Here is a 27,006-nt window from a genome sequence, read left to right on the forward strand (position 1 = left end):
AGAAAACATAAGACTGCTCAACACCAACCCCGCCAAAACTGGGAGGATCACAGGTGCTCCGGAAGGGTAAGCAGATCCTGCTATACATGTTGCACCCGTCGTGTTGCTCATGTTAGTACAAACTCGGTGATAGTCTAATTCGGGAGGTTACATTCAGGGAAAAGCTGACGGGATTGTAGTTACGACAATTGGAACATATCCGTTGTCATCTGTGAAACGGATATGCCATAATGTTCAACTAACTCGTGATGGCGTCTGTAAAATTTACAAATGGATGATTTCAACTTCATTACTTGGAACTCTTAGTTATATAGCTGTCTTGTAAGCAGCAAACCTCTATCAAGGAAATCATGATAGGAAATACAATCCTTGGAATATCGTATCAACTGGGAGATATATACTCCGTAAGCAGGAGTAGCTGGAATGTTGCTTCATAGAAATGGAAATTTCCCAATTGGGAAGCTGGAATCATTCCTTTTGTCTTAAAGTTTTGTTTCCAACCGACTCTAATTGTCAATTTCTCGATGTAAGTCAAAATATGAGACAGACTTAACTGTATCTGTAGTATCCTTTATCTCAAGTTCGATTGGATAGATGTGTTTCACATAGTCACCAAATTTTGAATTATTTATATATAGTGAGAGAACATCATCTTTATAGTGGAAACTGAAGTTAAAGGATACTGCTCACTTCTTTTCTTCCTTCCTAAGAAATTCCATTATGAAGCCAGTCACATATGAATAAAGGAACAAGTCGGCTTGAAGAGGAGCACCCAAGGAAATGCCGATTGTTTGTTGAAAAAACACAAGCATCTTGATAATGTCAGTTTCAAAGAATTTTTGTTTGAATCAGAGTGATTTTTACGAGTTACCCTTCCCTAAGACAAGATCTTTGTATCTACGTTGGCCATTCTTTTTTTATGAAACAAAGCAGGACCAAGTCTTTCAATTTGTCTACTTTTGCAAGATGAAAGAGTCTTAGATTTTATGTACTCTAAAAACAAAGCAATTGTACTTTTACCTTGATAAATTCGTGGTGATCATTCTAATGCGGGAGAAACTGACATATGATTAACATTAGTTGACGTTCAATAAATACCTAGGAACAAACATTAGAAAAACATACAAAACCAATGCCTAAACAGGTATTCATGTCAATGTACTAATTTTAATAGTCTGCACTATATAACATGTGTTTTCAGATATATTTAACCTTCTCAAGGATCTTGTTCCAAAGATTTATACAAGGTAATCGCACATATTTTATTGTGTTGTTTTGATTTCTCCACTTCCTCAGGCTATATATTTTTATGTCAGAATATAGTTCTTAAAATTTTCGTGAATTTTAAATAGTGTGTGTGGTATAGGAATTATAAAAACGCAATGTCTTGTGATGTATGAACGATATAAAATGAAAAAAAATAATGATTAATTGAGAAAAAAAAACGCATTTGATGAAAGACTTTTGAAAATTTCCCCCTAAGTGCTGAAACCATATTTTCCAGGATCAGCAACACACTAGAATGACATGATCACTTGCACAACAAACTAAATTTGTTGTAGTCGCAAACAAGCATAGCATTAGAAAGGCCGGACATTTGATAAAACTATTATTTGGCCCTTTAATTTAATCAAATAATTGAAATAATGAATTCAGAAATATTGCGAAATTGACACGACAATATAATTTTAATACAAAAGTCAAATGGAATGTCTTAAAATAACATTATACAAATAAAAACAACTCTAATCATCATTCCGCTACTTCAATGTTGCTAGATTTTACCTATTTGCGTATCAGTATAGTGTTTTAACCTACGAAAGACACGTTCACTTTGTCGATTTTGTAACATCTGATGTTATGCTATTATCCTTTTTTTTTCACGAGTTTGAGTAAGCAAACGATTACTTGATCTGAAGTTTACGATCCGTTGCCATGACATAATAAGTTAATTTTTCGACATATGAGTTTGAATATCCCTTTGGTATCTTTCGCCTCTCTTTTGCACTTGTAACTTTTGCCATTTGTATTTATTTATCGGGATTTGTTTTAATTTGGGTTTCCATGTTTTTCTTGCAAATCACACTATCATGTCTTACTATAAATAATAAACATTATTTCCTTTAATATAGATGCTATCCAGCTGTCATAACCTATCGCTATATTTAAAAAAAGGTAAAGTGATTACTTGACAAAGATGACTTTTCCAATACTGCCTGCTTAAGGGTTTTAATTTCTATCAGGCGACATATTACATTTTAACTTAATCTTTTGAAAGTATAGAATACTGTTTAACCCAAGCGTTCGTTATACGTCTACTTAACAAAGGGGAAATGACTTTTCCTTTACCCTTATACACATGTGTACACGTCTGCTGTTTATATGCCACATTGAATCTGTTGTTCAAGGGCATGTGAATAGTACAATGCCCTCCTTAAATTGCTAGATTTGCTATTTCAGAAACCAGTAATAGTGTCATATTTGGTCAATTAGTATTGTTGGCCTACTGTCTCATGTACCCCACATCTTGTATTCATGCTAAAATCATGGACCCTCCTTCAAATGGACTAAAGTCATATGTTCACGTTATCATAGCCTTAAATACCTTCCATATAATAACTATAGATTACATCATATTTAGCCTCTTTTTGTCGATCTCATAGGGCAACAAGGACATAATTTTGCAATGAATAAAATGACATGGGAAAACGCCTATGATTACTGTGCATTACGAGGTCAACGCCTGGTGTATTCAATGAATAGCATTCCACTATTATATCTTCCAGAGGTTTTAGCAGAATTCAATATTAGGTAAGACTTTAGATTTGTTATTAATAAATTTTACTCTTACATATATCCTTTGAATATGCACAATAATTATACCCCACTCCAAAGGAGGGGTTTACAATTTCACCGCCGCCTGTCCGTATGTCCATTCGAATTTAGGTCCGTTCCAAGCATTTGTCTCAGGAACTACACATCATGCTTCATGCAACTGGTTTTCATGTGAACATGCTATACTGTATTTTTATCGATCATCAACCTCCTGTTTACTGAATACTTAAATATTCTAACACTGAATGACCATGCATGGAATGTGGTTCTTCACAAATTAGAAAAAAAAAGTGTGCATGTTATTACAAAATTATAGTTCACGAAGTTGAAAAGTAGATCTCAAGAACTTATGAATCCATATCTGATTGGCACCATTGATTGAATATACCTCCTTACTACTGTAGATATAACTGTCTTCAGAACTTAAGAAAGATGTTTAGTCAAACATGTTCTACTTTTTCTTACCATAATCCCGTCCTCTTTTCCACAATATTGACATTTACCGAATACGGCTTATCGCAGATCGTGTTGCATAATCTTAAGTTTTCTGTTTATTTTACAATCTTTACACGTAATTGCAGTTAAATTATTATGTTTAAGCACTTCACAGATTTTCTTATTATATGTATATTATATATATTCACTAGTTTACTAACTATCTGGACAATACATAAAGTAAACAACGAAACACCCAAAGGTACCAGATCTATTGAAAAGTATCCTATTACAATTGGATACAACTTGAGTGAACTTGCATCCGTATTGTGTGTTTACCTTGTCTACGAGGAAAACAGTTTTCTCGGATGGGAAGCAGACGAATGCAAAAATGAAGCAGTGGTACATCATCTACTTTGTAGTGACAGTGTAAATGGTTTCATGGAATATCAAAGTAATTTGAATTAATTCATTTTAACATCCTTTCTGAAATGTTGGAGCATAAAGTGATCCTCTTGACTGCTAGTTTGCCTGTCTAGCACACATTTTGTTTTATTATGATCGTTGAAGACGGCCAAATTATTTTGATCTCTATACAATGCATTTGAAAGGTGTGTGTGAGGGCTCTGATAAATATAAGTTTGTTACGAATTGCAAATGACAAGAATTTGTTGTATGTTGGTATTTTTCATGACAACCCGGTTTTGCTCTTTGATCCATCACATCGTTTCTGCATTTTAATCCTTTCGAATATTGATTGTGTTATATAAAATATTATCAAGACCTAGCAGTGAATAACATATTGGCTGTATTTGGCAAAACCTTTTTGGAATTTTGGATCTTCAATGCTCTACAACTTCGTACTTTATATGGCATTTTTACTTTTTTGATTCGAGCATCACTGACTAGTCTTTTGTAGACGAAACACGCGTCTGGTATACACAATTTTAAACCTGGTATCTATGATAAGTTTATTTACAACCACTTGGTTGACATGAATTATCATTGGTATTGTCATAATTATAGATTCACTGTTTACCCTACACAAAATTATCTTAGCTGTTTTTGGCAAAACCTTTTGGAATTTCGGGTCCTCAATGCTCTTCAACTTCGTAATTTATTTGTCATTTTTACAATTTTTGATTCTAGCGTCACATGATGAGTCTTTTGTAGATGAAACGCACGTATGGCGTACAAAAATGTAATCCTGGTAACTCTGATGAGCTTTTTCATAGTCGAATAAACAGTGAAAAATAAATGACGCTTCTTTAAAAGAATGCATAAAACATTCAAACAAATATCAAATCTGTTTCTATTAATAGAGATCAACACTACGATATCATGTTATTCCTGCGAAAGTACGACCAAAAGTGTATAGGTTTTTAACCACAGGTTGATCTGCTCCCTATGTCATGTAATATAATTTTTTATATTTTTTTCAGTATGAAACTCCAAAACCTCTCAAACCCCGAAACATTAAGAAATCAGACAAAATACTAAACACTTATTAACTCTAACACCAAACTTAAACACAAATGTTACTAAACCTAAGTCCGTACGGTGACCTATGAATGTTCAAATCAGCTTCATTTGGTTTCTGGTGGATAGTTGTTTCATTACCAATTTTATCAACACTCTTTCTTTGTATATAAATCAGGGGCCATGGGGTCGAGTGGTCTAAGTAGTCCAACTACTGTACCACTAGCCTGTCAACACTGAACTTGTGATTTCGAATTCAGCAAGTGGCAGGTGCGCTCGACTCCAATCTTAATTGACTAGGATTGTCAGTTTTCCTACCGAAGGTCGGTGGTTCTCTTCTTGCACTCCAGCTTCCTCCACCAATAAAAACTGACCGCAACGAAATAGCACAATAGTGTTGAAAGTGGGTTAAACACAAATCAACCAATCAATCAATAAATATCAATCATTTGACGCTCAGGTTAAACAATAACACTGTTTGTTCATAACATGGATATTTACATTGCACTATTGAACCTGACACAAATATCCAGCACTTACCGTTTGTTTTTGCAAATCCCTTACTTATCTTGTAACTGGTTTTGTCTCTATCTTTGATCAGTCTTTACATCGGTTATTGTAATGACGCTAACTCTGAGCTAACGCCGTAGCGGAGGTTAGCAATAGGGTTTACCCTTGTCCGTCTGTATGTCCGTACGTACGTACGTCCCTAAATTGGTTTCCGTTCTCGAACTTTAGTTTGCCTCAACTAAATGTTATGAAACTGATACACAATGCTTATTGCCACATACCGCAGATTGTTTGAATTTGGGTGGCGTCACTTTTACCATTCTGGAGTTATGCCCCTTCATAACCTTATATGCAAGTAGGGGAATCATCTTTGTCCCATGGACACATTTCATTTATTTGCTTATCAAATTACACCTAATTAGCTGTGTATGTTAGGTAAAATCTGATAAAAAGCCAAAACTATATATGAATAAAAGGAAATGTGGAATTTACCTCAATGTAACCGCAACTTTATAAAAAAAGCAAAATGACATCTAGTTGGAAAGTGAACAATACAGGATATAGAAGAACCTTAACTGTTATTGGTATTGATACATATGGTTTAAATATAGGCAACTGTATTTGGCTGATGTTCAAATCTCATTAATCGATTAAGAAGACAAATCAAGGTAACAATTAAAAACAGAAAAAAATTTAAGGAAATGCTAGGTATAAGTTAATGTTTTGGCAACTTAACAATGCTTTACTGTGACTTGAATATAGATGTTTCCCTTTACCTATATCTACTGTTCAACCAGATTGTCAAATCGACAATACAATTGGGATATTCAAATTGACTAGTTGGTATTGTTAGAGTTGAGTCTACCTTGATTCGTCCTGTAATGTTTACATAATCTTCGCCTACCTAACTTTACGTAACAGCATGCTTTTTCTACACGTAGGGTAATTTTATTGTAAAATAGGTAGGGAAGAAAATATGTTTTATAACTGCATGTTAACATGTATTGAAATGAAAAGCGTTTTTTACATAATAGATAGGATGAAAGGTTAAACCCTTATACATAATATTGTCCAGTTGTCAGTCAAACAAGAAATAGTTATTCGGGTGTTTTCAGTTACAGTTTTCTCTTACAATTCATATGTATATATTATAAATATTCTTCTATTCTTCTTACCAGTACACTTGGTACAATCAAAAACCTGATAATAAATTGTTCAAATAAGGCCTTCGAAAATAGTGGAATTAATTACTTTTGGAGTGTTAAGAACTCGTTGGAAGTACTTGATAAATTGCATGCATATATTGGTGATTTTGAATCTGTTCAAAGTTTTGATTTTTCTACCCTATATACCACATTGCCTCACATTCTCATTAAGAAAAAATTCACACACCTAATTAAATGGGCATTTAAAAAGTCAGAATGTGAATATATATGTTCAAACTCTTTTAGGTCATTTTTTAGTAGCAATAAACAAAAAAACTATGTCAATTGGACATGCTTTGATACTATATATGCCCTTGAATTTTTACTAGATAACATTTTTGTTCGCTTTGGAGATTCCGTATATCGTCAGGTTATCGGAATTCCAATGGGGACTAACTGTGCACCACTTATTGCGGACCTTTTTTGTATTGCTATGAGTTACAATTTATGACAAAAATCAGCAAAGACCCATCGAAACAACATCTGATACACAAATTTAATAATACTTTTAGATATTTGGATGATATTTTGGCTCTCAATAATGACGACTTCAGTATGTATACTAAAGAAATTTATCCTGTTGAACTTACTTTAAATAAAGCTAATACTAACAATGACCACTGCCCTTTCCTCGATCTTGATATCTATATCATTAACGGAAAGCTTAATACTAAAATATATGATAAAAGAGATGATTTTTCATTTCCTATCGTTAATTATCCATTTTTAGATGGTGACGTTCCCTTGTCACCATTTTACGGTGTTCATATATCTCAACTTGTACGATTCGCTCGTGTATGTAACAATGTTTTAGATTTTAACGAGAGAAATTTATGTATTACTGAAAAATTATTACACCAGGGTTTTCGATATCACATATCACTAGTCAAAACATTTACTAAATTTTATCATCGGTATAAGGACATCATTCGTAAATATAGCTCAACATGCAGACTTCTTATACGTTCAGGTATTTCACATCCAATATTTTATGGAAATATTCTTTATAAAGCACAAAAATGTCAGTATTCACCTCTGAAGCTAACAAAACCTTTAAATAGACTTATTAAGAAGGGATATAGTTACGATACTGTTGTCAGGTCATTAAAGATTGCATATTTTGGCGTTAATATTGATTCACTTATAGGGTCTTTGCATCGGCACTAAACACATTTATTTAAAAACCAGTTGTTGGCATGACACGGGTTATGTTCTTCTCATATATGTTATGATGGTATGATACTAAACCCCTAACGGGAAGGATTGTGCCTGATGTTCATATGATGAAGACATGATCTTTCAATCAGTTTAATTGAAGTCTGGAGCTGGCATGTCAGTTAACTGCTAGTAGTCTGTTGTTATTTATGTATTATTGTCATTTTGTTTATTTTCTTTGGTTACATCTTCTGACATCAGACTCGGACTTCTCTTGAACTGAATTTTAATGTGCGTATTGTTGTGCGTTTACTTTTCTACATTGGCTAGAGGTATAGGGGGAGGGTTGAGATCTCATAAACATGTTTAACCCCGCCGCATTTTTGCGCCTGTCCCAAGTCAGGAGCCTCTAGCCTTTGTCAGTCTTGTATTATTTTTAATTTTAGTTTCTTGTGTACAATTTGGAGTTTAGTATGGCGTTCATTATCACTGAACTAGTATATATATTTGTTTAGGGGCCAGCTGAAGGACGCCTCCGGGTGCGGGAATCTCTCGCTGCATTGAAGACCTGTTGGTGACCTTCTGCTGTTGTCTGTTCTATGGTCGGCTTGTTGTCTCTTTGACACATTCCCCATTTCCATTCTCAATTTTATTATACATTTTTTTTTCATTTTGGAGTGCTATGGGCAGTATTTGAATTTTATTGGAATCAAAGAAGATAAACTTTGTATTCATCTTATTTGAATTCACTTTTGAGATTAAATTTAAAGGAGTACAGCACGTGACCCTAATTAACAGCCCTGTAAAGGTGATTTTTTTTTTATTAACTTTAGTTGTTTGGGTAAATCTAATGTGTATGTTTTGCTAAATGTATTATTTTTAAAATTACTGTTAAAAAAATGTATGTCTGCTCCATACATTATGAATATATTAGCTTGAAATAGAAAAGATTTCATTTGAGTAAACTTTTCATGAAATTGTCACCTTTATCCCCTTATTTTTTGATTTCATATTCGGCAAAACCCCTCGCCCATTGGAATTTTGGTTAAAAACTAAAGAATGTGGTATATAAAGAATATTATTACAATAATATTTGTGGGCGAGGGATGGTGCCACTTAATTTTGCAAAACTACTGTCATAAATTTTGCCAAATATTGCTTAAAATCAGGTTTTAATGAAAGTCACCTAGATTTATAATGTCTCAAATACATCACTAATGACGCAATTGGTGAAAATCTTCTTCTACTGTAATAATTGGATTTTTTTAACATACGTGTTCATCAAATTTTCACAGCATTATCGCAGTTAAAAAAATCAGATTTTTAGGGTTAAAATTATGGGTAAGTAAATCAACTCAATGTGACATGTTTTTTTCTAAGAATGGAATGCATGAAAGAGAAAATAATTTAATCACAAAGAAACGTTTGTTTCTTTCACATGTAAATGTAAAATTCGAAAATGATGGAGTATACTTTGCAGGGTTTTCTTTGAAGTCTGTTGGGATTTTTGTGGATGACAATACTGTGGTCACACAATGGAATTTACTTTATATTAGAGTGGATTTATTTATTGTAGGAGAAATTAATTCATCCAACATGTTTTTGTGGCTTTAAATGTGATATTGTAAATAATCATAACAAAATTCTGGAACTAACATGTAGATTTTTCACCTGTTTAATTGGTATATATCATGGGAAATAAAATGAAAGGTGATTACCTTGTATATTGTAAAATCCAGTGGTGTGGAAAATATAAGTGAAATATTCCCCAAAATTCATAACGTGAGGATAATCATTCTGAATGTGATATTGGAGATAATCATTACAAAATTTTGGTTCTATTATAAAGATGCTGTATCAGTATAGTTTGATATATGTCGTGTGAAATGGAATAAAACGTGAATATAGTGAAGATAAAAGTAAAATATTTCAAATAATTCATAAAATAAGGCAAACATTTCTTATTATTTTAAATAGCATACTGGAATGCTGAGTGGAATATCAAATTAGTGTGGAAATAAATAAATGCGAAAGTTCATTCAAAACTATCAGTTTGATATTTCACAATGCATTAAAACATTCTATACAAACCTCATGACAACTGTTTTTGAACAAAAGTATAAATAATGGATTGCACACGTTTGTTCTGACGTTCATAAACATTTATTCATCCTGTAAAATTATGTAGTGATTTATGTGTCCGCATGAGTTAATGAAAAAGTTTTTGAGTCATCTCCCATTCGAAAAAAGTTCAAGACATAAAGGAGGTCTTTTGGAACAATATAAAAGAAATCCAAGCATTCATATATTATTTGCAATATAAGACATACAATTAAATACCCTGCTTATGCCTAAAAATATGAAATCACAATTAAATAAAAAATATCTCGTTTTCTAAATGTAGCATTTCTTAGTTCTAATTTGGCAAATTGTATGGCCACTTTAAGGCTTTAAGAAAAACATTAGTTTCAATGCGAAAAAGACTGTTTATACAATTTCTATTTCCTTAACATGCGAAAAGATTCTCTTAGGTAGCACAGGGAGAAGAAAATCCAAGTTTTATAACAAGAGTTTTAGTATGGTATACGTTTTTATATTGTGTCCATACTCTAGCTTCAAACATACAATGTTAATTTAAACTGTGCATGAATCTGATGTACAGTAGTTGTCGTCTGTTTATGTAGTTCATACGTGTTTCTGGTTTCTCGTTTTTATATACTAGTAGATTAGACCGTTGGTTTTCCCGTTTGAATGGTTTTACACTAGTAATTTTTAGGGCCCTTTATAGCTTGCTGTTCGGTGTGAGCCAATGCTCCGTGTTGAAGGCCGTACCCTTGACCTATAATGGTTTACTTTTATAAATTGTTACTTGGATGGAGAGTTGTCTCATTTACACTCATACCACATCTTCCTATATGTATGTAATGTTAATTAACCAAGATATAAAAATAGAAATTAAGCCTATTTGCTATTTGGATGATAAGTTTTGAAACAACTAACTCATTAACACTACACCAATGACAATTGAACAGGTGAAGTGATTGGACAGCATCAAGGTAGACTCTAAATGTATGAGTGATTACTTATTCACCAACTCTAAAAATACCAATATGTCGGTTTTAATGCCCCAATTGTATTGTCACTTTTACAATCTGTTCCAACAATAGGTATAGGAAAAGAGCAACACCTACTGTCAATTCACATTAAATTAAAATTTCGAGAAAAACATTATTGTTAACTTATCATTGAATATCCCGAAATTCTTATCAGTATGATTTCCCTTTTTGAAGCTTTCTTGGAGATTTCGTTGTATCAAGAACAGGTGAATTGGAAAGAAGCGAAGATTTATTGTGGATACAAAAGTAGTACAATGATTAACCTAACCAATGGATTGAACTATGCAAGCGTTTTTGGAGCATCGTTGTTTGAATTGAACTTAACAAGGTATACAATATAGTATTTGGCCCCTTTTAAAACTTTAAATGAATAAGAAATATCAATTCACTGTCATAATAGTATTATTAAAACGAAAAGACAAATATAAACGAAAACAACTCAAACATTAAATTTGCAGTTCAGTCACTAGAATGACTTACAAATTAATACGCGAGTTACATTAACTATTAAAGTTCAATTTTAATGCATCCATCTAACATACGGCTTAATCATATATATACAATTCGAAAGCATATCATATGTACTATCCTTTTTTCCCGGTCATAAAATTTTCGTACAGTGCAATATCCGTCAAATCAAGATCAAAGGTCAAGGACGGAAAATATCTTATTTTTCAAGATGTCAGCATTTTGGCATAGTATGTCTTCTGAATATAATAGTACAATGTCTGAAAGCAAGAAAAACCTTTAGAACAGGTATCAACAGTTACTTATCAAGTCCACTATAAGATACTAATGACTAATTTTTAAGAAAAAGCTCCTTTTTTTCCAGAAAATCCCGTGAAATTGATAAAATTTGAGTGAAAGCATAAATATTTGTTTGAGGATCAACTCTTAACCACCTAGAGCTAAATAAAAACCTAAGTGTAGTGCTAAGGATTTTTTTTATTAATCAAGCTTATTGATAATCTTAAGGCTAATCATAACAACTCATACAGTTGCCCAAAATACCGCCATCTGCAAAAATACAGCTTTTTATCTTTAAAAATTGAATGTAGTCAACAAAAGGTTGACACAAGTCTGAATTTTTTTATGAATAGTAAAGAAAATAATACGTGAGGGATTTATACTTAAGGTGGGAACTAATACAGTGGCCGAACCTTTGATATTTTAATATGTATTGAAACGCCTTGTTGGTCTCCTGGAAGTGTGCTCGCCTCGAGGTTGGATGTTTGAGGTCCGATCCTAACCCGCGTCAAATCAAATACTTTAAGATTGGGATTTGCTGCTTCACTGCGAAACACGTTGCAATGATGAGATGGAGCAAAGATTGCTTGGCTCGGAATCAGGATAATGTGTCCGTGTAGGTTGACATGTGTTTCTGAGGACTGTTACCTTATGAACTAGCAGCTCAGTAAAAAAAAACCCGGAGCAGCGTTTCGGTCTTGTACAAAGCAGGATTCATATTCTTATCGCCTAAACATTTTATCGCCCTGACTGTACATTTCATTTGCCGCTAGAAGTTAAACAGGCATCTATCGTCTTCATCAATATGTATAGAAACTGCTGGTATTAACACATCTCTTTCGACTTTTCTTAGTAATTTAATTTAGACTTTTATTATAACATTACAAGAAATAAAAGACCTTTATTCATCTAGTTAACCAATCAAAAAACATTTTTTTATAGCTACATTAATTATGAATTGAATCAGTTTAACGAATTATCTTATACCAATGAGAAAAGTTGTCTTCATGTTCGCTTATCGACGAAGGAAGTAAACAATATTAAATAAAATACACTGAAATGTTAGTTGTGCATGTTTGACTAAAGAAACCATTTAAAAATTACTGACATGTAGCAGAATAGAATAGAATTGAATAGAAAATTTTATTTTAAGTCGGGTTTACGTGAAACAATACAAACATAAGCTCTGAAGATCTTTTTGTCGACATTAATAACAATAACAACACATACAATATTAAGACATATAAAACATATAAAACATACACATCAGACATACAAAGTAAGACAGCTATATTGTATAAGCAAAATGTCCATATATAAAAGCATAGCACAAACTAGCAAACTGCACTAAAATAGATTATAAGCACATGCAAAGCAGACGAAAACAATAAAGCAGGTATATCGACCTACTTTACTAAGCATAAAAGAAATTCTATCATTTCGCAATACTTATAGTTGTAATTAGACTTTCCAAATAGTGTGAATGTCCGTTGTATAAAAACGACAATAACTGTGTAGGTGTCAAAACACAATGTCAACCAATCAGCATAAAAATGTTTTGTAAAAGAAGGTCTTCTTTGACAAAACTTAGTACTGTTGATGTTGCTGTTTAATAAATGTACCTATCAAAAATATTTGTACAAAAAATGTTTTGTTAAAAGATTCCTGTAATTGGACTATTTCGAGACAAAATTTACCTGGCCGTGATTTTGTATTTAGATTCTACGGTAAATGTGCTAAGGTATTCAGAATGCTAGCAGTAGATGACTGACGAAAGTTCTTCGCTCACACATTGATTGACCATTAGCATATTGAATGGTTAATTCAACATGAACTGCTATGAAAATTTGTTGTATGTCATTTTAACTAATTATTTTCGAGTATATGTTTTTTACCTTTGATCCCTGTCCACTTTACTTTGCAGCGATTAGAGAAGATAAAAAATATTATTACATTGGTTGCAATGAATTACATTGATTTCCCAGTGAAATAAAAACCGACAATTTCACATGTGAAATAAACGTGGTTATTTCACTCCTCTGTCGTCATACAACAATAGGCGTTGTCAAGACGTCGATAACGTCGGATCAAAACAAATTGTGAATGCGTAGAAAAAGACATAGTTCATGTGATGATTTTCGATTTCACAAGCAAGCGTGTAATTTCCCGTAAAATGTTTATATTCTTACGTCATCGTTCTATGACGTCGGGTAGCTCATTTATAAAAAAACATATGACGCGGGAGTAGGTGTGTACTCAAAGCGTTTGAAGAACGTCACGTTAGAATTTAATTTAAAAAAAAACATTTGCCAATGTAATAAAAAGAATAACTAATCAAAGAATTCAAATATCGAAAAATATTTAACTCGTGACCGAACAACACTGATAATTAACTCATGCGCTACGCGCATTCGTGAATTAATGTGTTGTGCGGTCTCTATTTGAATTCTTCAATTAGGTATTCTATAATTATATTTGTGTTATTTTTCTACTCACAAATATGGCGAACTAATTGCTTGCCATACTTTGTTAGTTTGAAATATCATCCTCTTATAAAGATCAGATTAAGAAGGAACCCCTTTAAAACTGTATCTTAAACATAAGTAAAATAACCAAGTTTTAGATAATAATGCATTGCATTTTATAATTTGTTCTTTTGATTTGAATATTGCATGCAATACGTTTCTCATTTAAACTGACATAATAAGTTTAAAAAGGTTATGTAAATATATAATCATAAAAACTGTGATACTTAAAAGTTCAGTTGCATGGGCTAATATGATGAATTTTAATTGCTTATTTCTAGTATTTTAACTCGGCTTAGATTTGCTTATTACTAGTATTTCAACTCGGTTTAGATTTGCTTGCTTCCATATGGATGGAAAGATTAAAGACAGACAGATATAGGGACAAAATGATTTCTACTTTCCCGCAAAATACATTAAGTCCCGTTGTGATTTCATTTATCACTGAACTTTAAACAAACTGATAATCCTTTCCTAAGTTAAAAAATGGAAAAGATATAAAGCCAGTCTTAAACAATAATACGGAGAAAGATACCGCCATTACCAAATCAAAAAGATTGAACAGTCAAACAACAGTCCACAGAACACTACACCGAAATTTAAAAACGAACATTACTTACCTAATACTGGGGTTAAACTCAGGTGATTACATAAAATACAATAATTCTAAATAAAAAGAAATTGAGAGGTTGACTGCGCAATATTTACTGAAAATTGAAATTCTAAAAAATACGTTTTTTTGAAATATTCAATAAAGCAACTACCTGATATTGTGCTAACATACACAATTACATGGATTTGTAATTTAAAAGCGAATAGTGCAAACAGGATTTATTCGAATATGTATTATAGTTACAATGAATAAGCGTTGATTCTTGAAAAAGAAACCATGAGCCGGGAGAGCGAATTGTTTATTTTTCATTAATCAACGCTTATCCATTGTATCTCTTACTTAAACTATTGTGTTGATGTATTTTCAAAACTAAACCTTTTTCTTATTTAGAAGGTATAATAATTCTAGGCACATTACGATTTACTCGCATAGGGATTTGCGAATAAACATTTGTAAAAGAAATGTAGTAAAATAGATGAAATTATACTATTTTTCTAAAGCAAAAATGGACAAATTGAATGTAATAATTTTCTTTTCAAATATGTGAAATAGCCAATAATAATACAAAAATAAGCGGGATAATCATGTTAACCTCGCGGCTACCAACTCATACTATACGATTGCCTATTGTGTATATATAAAGGTACAAGCCTGTGTTTCCATTGTGCTGATGTGTATCGTATGTTCATTTATATATATAAAATAGACATCTAAATTGCAACCCATTGGTAGCCGAGAGGTTTCGTCGATGTGTTGATGTCAGTCACACATAACAGATTTCTACGAGAGGTTCCCGATGAAGGCATATAAAAATTTAAAAAATTAAAGGTAAGTTTTTACATAATTCCATTAGTGAACAGAAATTAGTAAATTAGCCAATTCAAACTTAATGACATAAGGCAAACAAAGGAAACAATTGAATATAATTTGGTGAGTCAATTTCAGCAACAGATTTAGAAAGCGTTGGTTCTAGAAAAAAATCTACGGTAAATGAATAGGCTAGCATCACGACAATGGTTTAAGGAAGGAGACTAAACTTTTTTTAACATGTTTTACACTTTTTAAACAAAAACGGCAGTATAATTATTTCTGGTTCGTTGATATAATGGAAAGGACGATAAGTTACTTCCAAACACAATTAATCTATTTAAATTTAGCAAGGTCGTGTTTGCATAGTAACATGACTCCAAAACGTTCATAAGTTGAACTTGGAAAAGCATATCTTACTATATATAAATAGCATTATTTATTCCTGATATTGACAAAAATCGATGTGTTTATCTAAACATAGAAAAGCATATGATGCCGATTTGCAAATGACGGTAGTTTGGGCAACGATAAAAGCTTCAATAGAAGGCCGTCTCAAGAACAATATAAATGAATTGGAGTTTAAATTGATCAAAAGAAATCCCTTAATTGTAAACGATTTATAAGGTTCATTTTGGGCATACACATATGCATCAACTCTATTAAATTATTATTATGGTTTATCAACAAAATACTAAAATCTACACATATAGCCGATAGCCCACCAAGACTGGTGGACACCAAATCTATTTATTATTTATGTAACACACAGCATTTGTAATTATCAATACAAAATATAATTTATGTACATACAATTACAATATAATCTTATAATCATGTGTGTTCAAGAAATGTCTTGCTCTGTCATCAACGATCCCGCTGGCCAGGAAAAAACAACCAAACGGAGTTAACTCGGTCAAACAACATATAAAATGCAGTCCAACGACTATATTTTAAGTATAGTGGAAAATGTCGGAAACCTGTGTCCGAAAGATCGTCTCCAGAGTTATACTCTGGACAGTATGACTAAAATGTTTGTGTATATGAATTCCTATCAAGTATGTATGCAGTCAAATCAAATACCCGTTTGAATACAAAAATATAAAATGGTGTTTTATGATAAATAAATTTGAACTTTGTTTCACTGTTGTCCAGTTTGATGTTTGGCTAGAAGGGACCAACAAGGGAAAATATTCCCGCTTAATCTCAGTATCACGTGATATTAGATATATGAATATGTATGAAGTACCCGTATTTAAAGTATTCACTAGTACCGTAATTACAGTAATTTCCGCCTATACTATCGAACCGTGGGAAATAATAAGGATCCCTCAAGAAATATATTGATTTTAGATCAATTTTATCATGTCATTTTAGGAGGATTTTTAAGAATTGCGAATTTTTATAAATATTGCGCAATTTACTTCTTAATTTTATTTTGATTTAGAATAATCGTATTCTATTTAAGAAGTGTGCAATTAAAAAAAAATTAAGTCTAGAACCAGACAAAGAAATTTTAACTTTAGAAATATTAATAAATGACCTTTGACCATCGTTTAACGGAAACTGCACCTAACCTATATCGACGAACGGACAATAGAGAAAGTACAGATTATAAGCTTTCGAATGATGAATAATATACTAAAGTAGCAGTATATTAGATGGGTGTATTAAAGTTGTTACCTAATAGGCGTTTATGAAAAATGTCACTCGCCTTCAAGTTTTTGCAGATGATACTACAAAGCCTAGATCGCTTATTTGTTTTCGCTTATTTATTTTCTGTAAACAATACTTAATATATTCTATTCTAAACAAAACACGAAAACAATATAAATCATCAAGCAGTATTAACGAAACAGTGGAAGGTATTAAGATCGTGTGTTGTTTTTATCTTGAATATATGTCTCATTTTTATTGATAGTGCAGTGACAAATCAGGAAAAAGACACCCATTTTGAAAGTTTAATGGAACAACTTATCTATCAGCTGAAAATTATTTTTAATATAAAATAATCATTATCGTATTATTTTAGCCCAATGGTACAGATTTTTGTAAAATCGCGATAAAGTGTGACTTTTCGATATGTTTATCAATTTTACTATATAACATGGGAACGGTGAAATAAATACCCAACAATTTCAGCAATACTCAAAAAAAATTAAGATGACGTGGCAAACAACCATCCTATGAATAACATCGAATTTAAAATCATTCAAAAGTTATTAACAATAACTTAAATTGTGTAATGTTTTATTTTTTTAATTATAATATAGATTTGAAACTATATTTGTCTAGATGTTTGACACAGTACACTTCCTATATTTTATTGTACAGCTAGGGTTTTAGGTGTTTAATTCTTGATGACATTTCCGGATAGATTAATTTTATTTTAGACAGTGCTGTTATACTTGCTCAATCAAGGCCAAAAGAAAAGAGTAGATTTCAAATGTAATTAGGACTATTGCAGTATTTGTATAAGCAAAAACTCTGTTTAGCAGGAAAGTTTTTTTTGCCATATTAATAACAAATTCGAATCAATCTGAATAAATTCCATATAGATCAAATACATTATCATGGCTCGTGTTTTAAAGTCTATACAAGAAAAATAATTGAAAAATATTTAAATAAGACAAAGCCAATGCACAACATTGGTGCAAACAGTTTCATTGGTGAATCAACTTGTATCAAAACATACCTCAAGGCATTATAACGAGACTGGTTGCATTGTATATCCTGCAACAAAAATATTATTTACGAGCTAATTATATTTGCTGTTAAGGCGTGACGAATCGGTATATTAAGGTTAAAGACAACAGTAGTTGACCGATACTCAAATTTCATAAAAACATTAAGAAACAAATAAATCGGAGTAAAATTCAAAACCAATAGAATTGCATGAACTCCAAAAGAGTTAAATATACATTTTATTTGTTTCTCTTTGAAAAAAAATCGTAAGCGGTAACTAAGTTTTTAATTAGAAAAATGACAGTTTATAGACCTTTCATTACTCTTATTGCATAATATATCTTGAATTTTGCATTATATTTTTAAACCTCTTGGTCGATATTTCTGAATATGAAGTGTGAAGCCCGCATGCTATCATTAGCCAGGTAGCCATTGGTTTGCCATTCAAATGATCCATCGCACTTTCGTTGATCAATGCATCAAATTAGATAACTGGTTATTTCATTTTCTTAACCAGATTTTATTTCAAAATATTTATATCACGGTGTATATTCAAAACGCTTGTTTTCCGATTGTATCGCGCCGGTAACGCTTGCTTTCCGATTACGGAAACGCGTACTTTCCAGTTTAGCAAAAGAAAATTACAGAGAGGGTTGAAAGGTAGGTTGCTAAAATCTTTTAAAAAATAATGAATTACCAATGTTCTTGAATGAAATTGAGTTGACGGAACAAAACAAATAAACAGGTATCCGGTTTCATAATTTCTTTTTACTGGTTTTTCCCTGAAATATATTTTGATTCCCAACTTTGAAGAATCAGATATTTTTGTCTGGGAGATGGACAAACATATTCTGATTAGGCGTTTTCCATTAAATTTAATGCTGAGTTGTTTTTCCATTAAATTTAATGCTAAGTTCTCAAAAAAAAGGTAATTTGATACTTCAATTTCAGAATAAGATAAAACCATAACACCCCCTTACCCCTCTCTCTTCAAAGTTATATGGTTGTTCCCTTACGTCATGTTACACGTTACATATCTTTGTTATATCTAATGGACCTTTTTATTCCATGCCATACAAAACACAAATATTTAATTAACAGTTCCTATCTTCATCGCATTATAGGTCTTCAGTTATATTTGTGATCGTTTGTTTGAAATGAACACGCACGCCACCACCACTCCCCTCCCATTAAAATTTTTAAAAAATCTCCGGTTCGAACAATCATGCATTTAAGTTGAAGGGACTTCCACCTTCCCAACAAAGCAACTGGTTATGAATTGCAATCCGCAATACCTCCGTAATTACGCATAAAGAATAGCAAAATAGATAATTAATTGTTCAAACTTTCAGTTTCAATCGGTAATCTGCTATAGTGAATATAGCCAATGTCCCCTGTATTGGTTTAATTCACATGATCTTAATCCATGTGTATTCAAATCCTGCTGGAAATTGAATGCCAAAGAGTCTATATCATACCTTTTCAACAATTTTACATAAAATCAACATGCTATTCAGCACTGCAAGTTACTGTAAAAGGCATGTTGATACAAAATTGCATCATTAAGAAGAACGTGCCTTACCAAAATAAATTAATTTGTTTCCGAAAAACAATACATAGCTTTACTTACAATTAGTTAACATAATTTGGGATTTGATTAACGATGTTCTTTTCCATTTTTGCTAGATACCCAAAATTTGCCAAATCTGTCACAATTTCAGTTTTGGATTATCTTCTGGCGTTTATAACTAAGTGTGCTATTTAGAAATAAGCGAAACACTTTAAGTACACACATACTGCTATTGTAATGTGAATCTAAATAAAGACTTATCCATAACCGGTAAAACAAAATTTGGAACATTGGTCAGATAACTTTTATTTGGTGTATAAAACATCTACTCTTTTGCAGGTGAATAATATTAAAAAATTTGTAGCTTTTAAGATACAGATTAAACTGAGTTTTTTTTTGGCAAAAGTAATAACTAAAATGTTGTAATATAAACACGTAAGAAGCAGAAATTATTTACCATTCCGGAACACATAATTTCCATTCTTTTTATACGCACCGTAAGTTTTCTCGCGTCCTTAATAGATTTCAGTGTGACATTGCCCCTTAACTGCTATTGTTTGTTTTTCTTGTCCGAGTTTAACTTGTCATATCTTTAATCTTTATTTGAAATAACTGTTTAGATATAATATTTTTATAATTCTTACTAAGCTGATTTCCTGGATTTCCTGAAAATCGGAAAGCAATTGTTTCCCAGAACGACGCTGAAAATAAACAATCTGAAAGACAGCGTTTCCTGTGATTTTTTTCCTACGGACATTAATAGCTAGATTAAATGAATTTTGAGATACGGAACAGTAATAATGAAAGGAAAGTCAATAATTAATTTGAAAACTGGCTTAATTTGAAATGTTTAAAACAGCTTCATACAAAAAAAAAAAAAAATGCATTCTTGTGTTCAATCGTTTACAGTGTTAAGTTTGTGGTTCCTTTTACGACTTCATTAAACACTTTAATATAGACATGCATTACATTTTTATCATGTAAAATATCTGTAGTGTTCCGTGAGATACAAGAGATAACACCACATACCACCCAATTGAAGCATCATCCATCCTCATCTAGTGTCTCCTGCTTCTTCGTCAACAAAAATCTGAAAGCAAGCATTACCGTCGATTGAATCGGAAAGCAAGCGTTCTAAATAAACACAGTGTATATATGATGTAAAAGTATGACTTCACTTGCAAATATTGTATTTAACACCAACCTTTTAATGTTGAAATTATTTAGGTGTAATACTTTTATTTCGTGTCATTCAAAACTTTCTTTTGGGGTGTTCTTGTGACATGTACTGAAATCAAAACAAAATAATTGAGGTTGATACGTTAGGAAATTAAATTTAAAGCTAATTTTACTGAATAAAACCTAAAAGGTTTTTGATTTCTTTGATTGTTATATTTTGAAAAAAAATATATTTTCTTAAGATCAACCAATTTTTGTTATTTGTTTTAAATACTATTTACAGCAATGTTTTAACGAGAACTGAAAACCAGTGGATTAGCTACGGAGAATGTGAAAGATTATTTTTGAAGGGCTTTTGTTTGTTTCTATCGGTTGATCCCCATTTCACCTCATACAATATAATTTAATGCTGTTCATTTTCTCACCTTGAATATGCATCAGCATCAGGTTAATATAAAGATTAAGGATACTACTGAAACTAAATAGATTGCTGCATATCTTTATATTTTTCTCTTTATTAACTTTTTAATTGCCACCTTCACATTTTTAAAGCAGAAACATATCCTCTGCACCCATCGTATGGCGTTTGCATATCTCTATAAATACAATACACTTGTGCACGTTCACACTATTTAGATATCATTAACAGGGAATGGTGGTCCGAAAAATTGCACCACAGAGTTAAGAGTAAAAACGAATGAACTCGACAGACAAAAAGTTTTACGGTCACCATTCCAAATTGGTTGACCGATACGTCGTGTCCTTGTCACAGCTTACTAGCAACATGCTTTCGCGGTCTTAGATCTTTAGATAACAGAATAGTCGTCTGATCTGTTATTTTACATTATGTGTCCCATTTCTTATTGTGATTGTTGATTTTCTTGGCTGTTGATTTATACATAATAGACTCTTTCGCTGTCAACGCAACCGGTCTCACTCCTTTCTTAGTTCATCTGATTCCTAATTACCTAGATTTGTATTTTTTTTCTCGATTTGTTATATTTGAACATCGTTAAAATGCTGTTGCCTAAATTTTATTCGTATTGAAATATATCAATAAAAAAAAGATTGATTTTTAAGTTCTTTACACCAAATGAAAATCGGTAAGATGGTCATTGGAATTACATTTTAATTTTTTATAATTGTGATAAAACTATCTCCTTCTCAATATCTTCATACTTGTAGATATTTTAGTTATGAGATGACATTTTTACTAGATATTATTACATATTCTTATTACATATTCTTATCACAAGAAATTCCATTTCTTATAGTGAGGTCTCATTTTGGAGTAAGCCATTAGGGTATCCAAATGTGGTCGTTGATGAAACAGTGTGTGATTATGGCTTTGCACAATTACATTATGTTGGATATGCCCCTATGGGGTCGGACAGAGAGTCCTGCACAAAGTCTCAGCATTACATTATGTGTGAAAAACAAACAGGTTATTATCTAGTTTAAGGACGTTCTCTTTATTAATTCTTTAATTAATCATGTTAAATGGTAGAAAATGCGATTGTGGTTTATAATTATCAAACTTAAAATGTTTTACCATATTTATACAAATTGATATCAATTTCAAATTAGCAATTACAGCAAAAATTGACTTTCAGCAGAGTTTTTCTTTTAAGACAGTGAAATCTATGTGCATTTGAATTTATTGTCTATGCCGTTCGCTTTTTAACTCGATTCGTGAGTCGTTCCATTTCGTCCAATCAGTCGAATAGATAAGTTAACTAATTCATATATGAATGAAAGGAATTGTGGATTCTTGTCGATGAAACAGCAACCAAACTATAAATTTAGCCAAAAACGTCATATAGACATAAAAGTTCGAAATTCTATAATTTACAAGTGTTCAGAACATATGCTAGATAAAAATATATATAATGAAATATACCAGGCTTATGATTTTGAAAGCCAAACGCGAATTGGATATAATTCCATCAGTGATTGCTAGAATCAATAAATGTACAGTTTCAAGGCCAAATCAATTTCCAAGCTGATAGGCATTGATGACCAAAAAATCAATAACGTTGTACGAAATCTGTCTAATGGCATCTGTGCATTGAGATAGAAAACCTTAGTATTTCGAATGATTTAGATGTATTATTAACAGTAAAGTTTCAAACATCGAAATTGTTCCTTGTTCTGACCATGTTGGCTGAATTGAATTTAAACAAAGCAAAATTTCCACGTAAAGTTTAAAAAAAACATATATGTTTTACTAGTAATAGTGCAATTGTTGACTCTGACGACGTTGCTAGAAACAACAATTACATTCGCCCGAGGAGTGTCAAGAGGTACGAAATCGTTAGCGAACATTGTGTGATTTTATTGTGATTCTGAATGTATTACTAAATGTAGTTTATTGCGAATTTATTCTTTGTAAATATATATAACATTGTTCGGCTAAATTTGAGAAGGAGTAGATATTAATTATGGTGTTAGCCCTGTATAACCACAGGTTATCCGATGGAGAACGTCTGTCGTAAAATTTTCACATATTTAGACGTAAATAGTAAAATTAAAATTTGATGTGACGGCATGGTAAGTAATATTATCATCCTTTACGACTGACAAAAAAAACCAGCTGATCTGCATTGAATACCATCTATTTGCCACTATACATCATGAACTGTGTTACAACCCTAGATAACGCCGACGATGAAAGGCATTACTCCACTAACGAAAGCTATATTTTTATAGCCTAGTTGGTCGAGTGGTCTAGGGCAATGGACACAGTGCAGGCGGTGTTGCCACGATATCTCAGACGCATGGTTCGAATCCGGGGGAAAGAACAAAAATTTGCTTACGCAAATTTGCATATCTAACATTGTTGGGCTAAATTTGAGACGAAGTATATATAAATTGTGGTGATAGCCTTGTATAAGCACAGGTTATCCGATGAAGAATTTATGTCGTAAAGTTGTCACATATTTGTCTCTTTTATAATTTTGATGCGAAACTATTTTTAAATGTCTTTTCAAAGAAAATTCGGGGTTATCTCATGTCTTCTTCATAATTTGCTCTTTTCATCGATATTGACACAGACAGATGTCCGACTTCAAACTCGAATCTATCATAAAAATGGTGATTTCAACATTTTGCAAGTTCACACTATACTGACTTTATATACAGGATTGTACTCCTGAAACAAAACAAAACATCCTCCAACGGAGTAATTGGAAAGAACAACTGAAATCGACACTACATAATTTTATGGTCACCATCACGAATTGGTCGACTGAAACGATGTGTCGGTATCTAAACTCACTAGCGACATGTTTACCAGTAAAGTCGTCTAAACCGTAACTTTACTGATTGCGCCCTATTCTCGATTATGATATTTTGAATGAGTGTAAATTATCAGGTGGAAGATGCATGCATAACAGTAAACGCTTACCTTGTCGATGCACATGGTCTCACTACTTTTGGAGTTCATGTGATTCACTCAGTTTTTATTTGTTACCTTAATTTGTTTCTTCTTAATCAAATTACGAGACCAACATCAGTTTATAACTGTCACCTACATAGCAAAAATGACCAGTTGTACAAGTGCTTCAAAAATGCAAATATGAGTGAAACCATTTGGTGACACTCTTTAAAAGAGAGGCGAAGGGTACCAAAGAGACATTGAAACTCATAAGTCGAAAATAAACTGACTACGCCATGGCTAAAAAAGAAAAAGACAAACAGACAAACAACAGTAAACAAAACACAACATAGAAAACCAAAGACTGAGCAACACGAACCCCACCAAAAACTGAGGGGTAATCTCAGGTGCTCCGGAAGGGTAAACAGATCCTGCTGCACATGTGGCACCCGTCGTGTTGCTCATGTAAGTACGAACAAGGTGATAGGTCTAATTCGGTAGGTCAACCAACTCGTGATGGCGTCCCTAAATAATTATTCCACTTTAATGACAATTGTTGACTAATTTTTGTGATTTTACATAATAGAGAAGTACAAATTGTGCACTACAAAAGTTATCAGTAAAGCTAAAAATTTATATCAAAATGACATATAAAATTGCCAGGTATACGATTCAAGCTCTTATGGGCCTCTAATTGTAGTCCCCTTGATATCTGCTGCATCTTTTTTGGGTGATGCTTTCATCAATGTTATTGAGAACTTCAGTTACTTAAGTATTCGCGCTTATTGTATAATTCATGCGTTGTTGCATTATTAGCCTTCTGAATGGTAAAATTGAAAACTGCAAAGATGTTTACAAATGTTAATATGCAAAAACATGTACTTATGTCGAAATTAAACTGAATGTGTTCCTGTCCTTATTGTGTTTTCCTTTAATACGGTTGTTTACTGGCTATGCTTAAAAAATGTTTGCAATGGAAGTAACCATACCAGGCAAAAAAATAATAATATACTCGCATTTATAAATAAACAATTCTGGTGTCTAGATTAACACAACGTCTTGAGTGTTTATGAAGTGAGCTGTTTCTTTGATTCAACATTTTTGTGCCAAATCTTAGAAAATCATTTTAAAATAAAGAATGATTCTTTCTCATGCATAGCTCTGGTTTCTTTTCCTGTTTTACTATAATCCATTTTTCGTTTATATCAGATATTAAAGTTTTAGATATCCAATTTTCATATAGTGCCTTATCTTTATTTGGCACAACTTTTTCGGAATTTTTTATTTTAATGCTGGTTTATACGAAACGCACTTCTAGGGTACCAAACTATTAGTTTGCTATCTTTGACGTGTTTGCATTACATTTATTACATCAATATGGCGATTTTCAGTTTAACTGTAATATATATTTAAAGATGAAAAAATATACTCATATGTGGCTGGATTTTCTGATATGCAAACGTATTTTTGTGATATTTTGATCTTATCTACGACGAATTCGAATGTAAATTGAAGAGTCAAAGGGATTGCTTTTTCGTTGTTTGTGACACAATCAGCAGCTTTATGATTTTTTTTTTATTAACCATACATAATTGAGAAGTTGATGTTTGGTTAATTGATATTCAGTTGTTCATTATTTGGTCATGCTTATCTCATTTCCACTGCAAATGTAAGCATTAACGCGTCTGTCATGGTTCATTAACTTTAAAAATATCAAAATCTCGTTAGTTCAAATGAGAAGAAACTAGGAAGTGAGAAAATTGTAAATAGTTTTATTTTCGAAAATATTATATCAATTTTAAATGCAGAGTTTTCGATGGGAGTAACACGATGCATTGGGTTGTTTAACAATATGAACATCATTTTGGCGTTAAACGAACATATGTGTGTGAGAAGTTCAAGTAAATATAAGTAATCTATATGAACATAATGGTTTATCACATTAACGGTACAAGTTTTAATGCACCAGATGCACATTTCGACAATCAATGTCTCTTCAGTTTGTTCGAGGCAAAAATGAAAATCCAAAACATAATACAAATGTTGAAGAGCAGATCAAACCAAGAAGGTTCTAAAGTATAAGGCCAAATCCGGACGGGGAATAAGCTTTTAAAGGCCTAGCTATGATCAAATGTGAAAATTTTAAAGGAAAAATCCTTTTTTACAGTAAACAAATATGACAGACAGCAACTAACGCGAAAATCAATGAATTCTAAGCTCCTGATCTGAGACGGTTACATAAAAAAAATGTTGCGGGGTTAAACATGTTTGTGAACATTCAACTCTCCCCATTTGAACAGCGCAACATAAGAACAAACTGTAAATAAAGGCAACAGTAGTATACCGCTGTTCAATAGCCATAAATCGATTAAGCGAAAACAAATCAGGGTTACAAACAAAAACGGAGGGAAACACATCAACTATACGAGGAAAACAACAGAACAACAGAACACTGATCTGCAACAAAAACAAACGCCAACATACATAGAAACGGACTATTTGATAGCAACTGCCATATTCCTATTCATATTAAACATCACTCAAAATGAAAACTCCCCTATTTTGATATTATTCTCAGAATACGAAACATCGTTAAACATACTTCGAAGAAATGTATTCATTTGGGTTATTTTACCTTTGCATTTGTAAGTTAACATATTATTGTTTTCCAGAAAAACTTTCTTTTGTTGAAATAACTAACCATATAACTGTAAATAGACTACTGTTGAAAAGTATCATATCAAGCGGTACAGTCGAATGTGAAGACCA

The 27,006-nt window shown here is 32.0% G+C and overlaps 1 long non-coding RNA gene across 2 annotated transcripts in view; it reads right to left on the reverse strand.

Annotated features, from left to right (window-relative positions):
- LOC127728195 (uncharacterized) overlaps positions 1 to 27,006 on the reverse strand; it is a 415,364-nt gene that overhangs the window by 335,700 nt on the left and 52,658 nt on the right. Inside the window, exon 1 of one of the 2 annotated variants that reach the window (XR_007994035.1) lies at positions 8,199 to 8,213. The exons of the other annotated variant lie outside the window; for it this stretch is intronic. This is a non-coding gene — a long non-coding RNA (uncharacterized LOC127728195). Of the gene's footprint in view, positions 1 to 8,198; positions 8,214 to 27,006 lie in introns of those variants that run through there. 2 annotated transcript variants of the gene reach the window in all.

Source organism: Mytilus californianus, unplaced genomic scaffold, assembly GCF_021869535.1.
Source record: "Mytilus californianus isolate M0D057914Y unplaced genomic scaffold, xbMytCali1.0.p SCAF_2, whole genome shotgun sequence".
NCBI lineage: Eukaryota > Metazoa > Mollusca > Bivalvia > Mytilida > Mytilidae > Mytilus > Mytilus californianus.